The following is a 6,460-nucleotide window of genomic DNA, read 5'->3' as shown; positions in this document are numbered from 1 at the left end:
AAATCAAATGAGATTTGAAACAACAGTGCCTGCCATTTTTCACTGTTAATGGCACAGGATTGGCTGCAAGTGTAATCAGTTGCTTGGTACCCACTAATCATGTTGAAACATAAGAATCTTGAAACATCAGGTAAACATAAGAATATTTATATTTTTAAGAATATAAACATGAAATTAACACACAGCTGCAGAAAAACTACTCAGACATAAAGACTTTAAGGTTTTGACATTTATCCAGAAGGTAGGAAGGAAAAAGTTGTTGCATATTCAGGCTTTTCATGTTTATTTTCGTTCAGTGCCAAGTGCATTTGGTCCCAACCTGATGGTACACAGTAACCATCCCCATGGACCTCCATTACAGCCAGAAGGAACCAAGGAGCCAAAAGAAATCTTACACATAGACACAGACAACCACAGGGAGCTCAAATGACACAGCTAAGAGACTTCCTCTTTTCTGTAATTCTCTTCTTGAGGCACTTCAGCACATACTGATCTGCACAGAGCAGCTCTGGGCTCACCCAGCTTCCACAGCAACCAAGCAGAGATGGAACAGCTCAGTGTGCTGTAACCTGGGGCAGAGTGCAGTGGACAGGTGGGCATTCTTTTACATATGGCCAAAGTTACTTCATTTTAAAATCCTAAAAAGTGCTTTCACCCCTTCTATCAGAGGAAAAAGTTACCAGTGTCTTGACAGGACAGGGCTTTTGGCTGCAGCAACTACACCTCAGAACTCCTCCTTGTCCTGGATTTAACCCGGCAACGTTGTCTGGCTTCCTCATGCTGCCATCTGCCCAACATTGACCCAGAGCCCAACCCAGAAGGTAAAAGTCTTCAAAGAGGGAAGATGGGGAACACCAATTGGTGAATTACCAACATGTAACCTAGCCTTGAGGAAACCTACCCCGTGGACATGAGTTCTTCCTAATCAATTGTCAGGAAATTTCCTATGGTTTCTAGCCAAAGGGCAACTTGAACTATACCTGCTAAAGGTGAATATTTTAGATCTGTCACAGTCTGGGTTGAAGCTAGACCATGGAACTGGAGCTGTTCAAGTGGCATTGATGGATGACACCCTCCTGTCAGTGGAGAGAAGGCAGGCATCCATCCTCATCCTCCTTGACTTCAGCATTAACCATGAGATATTGCTGTCTCACCTGATGGGTGGCAGAAGTCCAGGGTAATGTACTAAAATTATTTTGAATCATTCCTACTGGTACACACCTCCTGACTTGTGACAAAGCATTGTCTCCATCGCTACACTCCTCTCCTGCGGACTCCTGATCTGTATTCTTTGTGGTGCTGTTTCTACACAAAGCTGCTGAATGATACAGTATTGACTGAATTGCCAGAAATGGGCAAGTGAGATACAGCTATATCTAAATTTCTCTGTATATACACACACTGCTACCACCAACACAGCAGTGAAAGATAAACAGCTGGTCAAATCCAAACAAAACAGAGGTAAGACAGATGTGAGACAGGAAAGCTTCTCTAAGAGCTTGTCACTTGAGTGCACTATGCCTGACTGGATGGTGTATTTCCCCAGGTGGTGTGTTGGCTTCATAATTTAGGTGTGCTCCTGGATTTGCTACTGATGCTAAGTTTTCCCATGGCAACCTCTGCAAGAAACACTTCTTTTCCATTGGTTAGGAGGCTCTGCGGCACCCTGGCAGGTGATGACCTTGTCTCCATTATTCATGGCTATGTCACTTCTCAGCTGGACTATAGTCATCTGAAATATGCAAACACGCAGCATTCATGCTTAGAAAACTTCATTTATTGCTGCAATGCATCTCTTCAGTGACAAAGGCATATCAAACCTGGCATTGGGCCTGGCACCAGCTTCCTGTAGAATTCCTAATTGAGTTCATGGTCTTCATTCTTATCATCCTCATCTAACACTGCATGAAACTGCAGCAAAGGAAACTTTTGACAGATTCACTCCACCAGCCCTGTGAGCTCTCTGCAGAAAGAATTGTACACATCTGTCCAGAGCCCTCAGCTTACAGATTGAACACCTTCAGGGAATATAAACCTCCTCCAAACTTCCCCTCCATCATAAACAAGATACTCCATTACATCTACTTCTCCCTTGGCAGGAAAGTGGGAGAGGGAACTGATGAATGGGTACAAGGCTCACTGTATGGTGCAGGGAGCTGGCTGTTATGAGCATGACCCACATGAGCTCATTCCCCACCAAAACTACTGACCTCAGCCACCAACAACACTTTCATAGGCCTTTGTCCCTGTAAAAGTCTCCTTGTTGTGTGGCATGATTTCACCAGAAAAACTTTTTCCACAATGCCTATTCCCCCTGAGAGACTCTTTCTGCAGGTAGCACTAGTCCCAGCAGCCAAGCCAAAGCTTGCTGGGCATGGTAGAGCTGGTTTGGCATGACCCTGGCACCTGCTGTGCTAACCCTCACAGGGAATGCTGGCCACTCAGGGGGAACCAGTGTGCAAGGCACACACATGGCTCAAGAGTCCCTGTTGTGCCTGGGATTTAGCTTGGATCTGACTGGAAAGAAACCAGACTTGTCTCGCTCACAGCACATTCACCTTTGCTATTTTTATTGGAAATATTGTTCCAGTTCAAATAAGGAGTTTCCATTAATTCTATACCTTTCCAGTTCCTTAGGATGGATATTATAATTGTTTAAACTGAGAGTTTATACATTCTTGTCAGCATATTAAACATGGTTTTGAGGGATGTTGGCAGGTTATTTGGCCTTTAAAAATCATGTGTTCTTCTCTGAACTTTAATCCAAATAAGGCTTTTTAAAATTGATTCTTTCAAGTGTTGCAGTATTTTTAAAGCATTATTGTAAATCCCATCTTCAAATACTGAGCTATCTCTGAGTCCTCAAATCTGAAAAAAATCACAGCAGACGATGGTAAGATGGCAGTCACTCTACCAGGTAGCACACGGAAATTATTTACAGTACAAAAACCTGTAAATATAATGAAGACCTGCATAAGGGATGAAAGCATCTTGCTTAAAAGCATTTTTCACTGAAATTCACACTGATTAAATTATTGTGGCAACTCTCATTCTTCCCCACAGCTAACTTACAAGTCACTCATAATATGGCTCTTTCTAATATGTTTATATCTAGGAAACTGAGTGTTGTATTGCACCTACATTTTTTTTTTTGCTGTAAATACACTTTGCCTTCAAGAAAGATTGACACTTGTTCCATGCTCAGATTTCTACCAATATAATGGTCAGTTAGACATATTTATCTTGCCAGTGTATTCAAACTAGTACAATTGCTAATGTACACCAGAGCAGTGTACTCATACAGTACAAATCTACTTGTCTTGTAAGTAAGAAATCACTACCATAAAGCATCTTTCTGTCAACTAAATTGCACTCACGCAAGGGGGGTTGTGTTAATTTAACCAGGCTAACATGGTCTAAAACAGAATTATGCAAAGCTTGCTTAAAGTCACTGCAGCTACCTGCTTGTGGGCTTCCTTGGGGAGAAGGATCACCAAAGTTCACATTTGCTGGAGCATTTTCAACTATTTTTGTTAGTGTGGTTTGTCCAAATTTCAAAATCAAGTGAGAGGGGGGAAAAAAGAAAGACCAAAGGACCTTTCTTCTCAAAGGTGACAAGACCTGTGTTGAAACTTTAGAAAACAGGAGTTGGCCAGAAAGTTTGCTAGAAATGATCTACACACTCAGCAGAAGACAGCTCAGGGTCTGGGGCAGATAGCACTTCCTGACCTCCCCATATCTCTGCATAAGGGGTTTTATCCACCATTGTGCTCCACTCTTCTCCCAAAACCTGGAACAGATCAAAGAGCACATAGCTGTTTTATTCTTCTTATGTCCTTACTATTTTTTTCCTGAGGAGACATCTCCAAAAATCCATGCCATAGTCCATGCCCTGCCACTCCTGGCACTGAGACTGGAGCTGGAGGGGCCCTCATCTCCACCAAAGGCCATAGCACCACAGGGGTGGGGACAAGCCAACAAGTTCACCCAACCCCACCCTCCTTTTCTGAAGTTTTGAAAGGAAAGGGAAAAACGCAAACCTGAATCTGCTCAGCTGATGAGCACAACTGCCACAGGCAGCTGTGAGGGTGTTGGCTCCAGAGCAGGGGCAGTCAAACCTGCTGAGGGGAAGAGTTACAGACAGAAAAATATGCCAACAAGTAGTTGGCAAATTCCTTGAAAGTGAGGATTTGCAGGGCACTTCAGCTTTTCTGCTCTCATGGGTGCTGGGCAGCCCAGGAAGGAGGTCACCTCAGTGACCCACAGCTGTGTCCCCAGGCAGGAAAGAGACAGTGACATGGCACCTGCCACCAACAGTAGTGAGGGAAACACCGCTTTGGGGTGGGGATTACTGTTCCTCATACTCCTTTGTTTGCCATTGTAATCTCAGCAGTCATTCTCCTTGATAAACAAACAAGTGAAAAGATGCAATGAGGTGTAAGAATAGATTTGCACAGGGCAGACAACTGAACATTTAATTTATTTACCTCTCCTAACAGATACCTGGGGTGACATTTATTAATAAACGGCATTATCAGGTGTCTGATATGTAGCTCACAGAAATTAATTACCCAGCCCATGGTAAAACCATAACAAGCCTGCAGTGCTGTAACATTTGTGCTAATTGAAAATGAGATAAGTGCTGTGGGTGCAATTTGCATTCAATGCAGTGTATTAATTATCTTCAGTTCTCTTCATGATAAATGTACCTGACTGAACCACTCTGCTAATTTACTGGGTAATAGAGTCATAAGTGGATTCCCTTAGGTGACCAACTACAGGCATCGGGCTCTTTGGAACATCAAGGCCTTCCCCTTTCCTGAGCACTCATATGGGTTAGCAACCATGGATCACTTGGAGGCTGGGCTGGAAGTACAGGGCAGCAAACACTTCTTGTGACCAGAGGGCCGCTCAGTAGGAAACTGGGAAACAGCACCTCTCACCCCGAAACTTCTGCACCGAAGAAGAGGCAGTTTGCTTCTGTCGATAGCACACCACGGTGTCTGATGGCAGCTCCATAAGAAAAGGATTTTCCCACCCCTCTCCTCACTCCCCCCCTCCTCATTTCACAGTCAGGTTATCGTGGGATTTAATTACATTTTGTGTGAAATATAAATTAATTGACTCTTGTAATACCCATAATGATCAGGAAAATTCAGATTTAAAGATACTGTGTAGTTCCAGTAGATTAAGGCACTAATTGTTCTGCTCTCACCAACTATGATTTATGTGGGGATCAGGTTACAAAACCAATATGTGCTCAAGTTAAAGCTCTGTGGTACCATACAATTAGGGCTAAAGCTTTTTGTAAATGGGCCCAATAATGCAAAAAAGCTCTTTGCTAATCCTGGTCTTTTAATTCAGAGGTCACGCATTGTCTAAGGCAACCGCTTATACTGTACACAACCACTGTCCTTTATTCACCCTCCCCGTGTGGCTTGGGTATCTGAATTTGCCACTAACCTTGGACGTACTGTTACTAATTTCAGGGTAGGTGATGGCAATGCAAGAAGATCAGGGCCAGCGCTTTGCTGTGCTGCCCCCGGAGCAGCCCGGGCACGTTGTGACTGAGAGGTGATATCTGCCTCCCCCAGCTCCCCTTCAGTGCGCAGGCTGCGGATGGGGTCAGCTCCTGGGCTCTGCTGTCAGGCAAGCAGACATCCGGGGCAGCAGACGGATGGAGGTGACAGTCACTCTTGCAGCTGAAGGGGGCAGGAGGTGGTGCAGGCAAGGAGAAGGGGCAGCATCAGAGGAGGGGGCACAGGCTCTGCTCCCCTTCAACCCGCCTACCCCACAGCCAGCAGCACTTTGTTATCTTCATGCAGACGAGTGCTTTTCCATCATTTTGTCCTTGTCCCTGGGGTGCTAAAATTCAGCTTAGTTTTCCCTGCTGAGCATTACTAGGACAGCTCTCCCACCACCCTCCATCAAGTACTGGATGCCTATGTAGCGAAGGTGTGCTCACAGGGCAGGAGGTGGCATGGGATGAGCACGTGGTCGGTGTCCCAGAGGAACTAAAACATGGGAAAGGTCAGCTCAGTGCCAGAATAATTAGTTTGCTTTTTTAAAAGACCATCTAAGTAAGCAGAAAAGAACCAGAGAGGAGGTGTGTCTCTGACAAAGGTTCACTTATTCCCATTTAAGACAGTGAAAGCTCCCTCAGCTCCTACACATCAACAACAAATACAAGTTACTTTCCCAAAACATTTTGTGTGGCTGCCGAAATACTCCTTGCTTCTTGAGTTTGGTCAATTTAATATGAAAGGAGCACTGTAACATTTTGAAACTATTTTTAAAGTGCTGATATTATCTGTGCCAGAGACATTAGCAGTGACATGTACAACGGAGGCATCAATTATATCTCTTCATCCCTTTCTCATTCTTTAGTAAGGAATTCTTTGGAAAGATACAATCAAAGAAATCTTCTTTCTTAGAGAGCTCTGTGTGTTAGCTTAGCAGT

At 44.1% G+C, this 6,460-nt stretch overlaps 1 long non-coding RNA gene across 1 annotated transcript; it reads right to left on the bottom strand.

Moving 5' to 3' along the window:
- Positions 1-2,541: 2,541 nt before the first annotated feature.
- LOC111926656 (uncharacterized) lies at positions 2,542-4,000 on the bottom strand. The gene is made up of 2 exons (XR_002863090.2): positions 3,842-4,000; positions 2,542-2,868 (listed from the first exon to the last, which is right to left on the bottom strand). It is a non-coding gene; the product is annotated as an uncharacterized LOC111926656 (long non-coding RNA).
- Positions 4,001-6,460: the final 2,460 nt, after the last annotated feature.

This window comes from Cyanistes caeruleus, chromosome 2, assembly GCF_971803275.1.
Source record: "Cyanistes caeruleus chromosome 2, bCyaCae1.hap1.1, whole genome shotgun sequence".
Classification (NCBI taxonomy): Eukaryota; Metazoa; Chordata; class Aves; order Passeriformes; family Paridae; genus Cyanistes; species Cyanistes caeruleus.
Note: the sequence above shows the minus strand (reverse complement) of the source record. Positions and strands in the feature narration are given on the sequence as shown.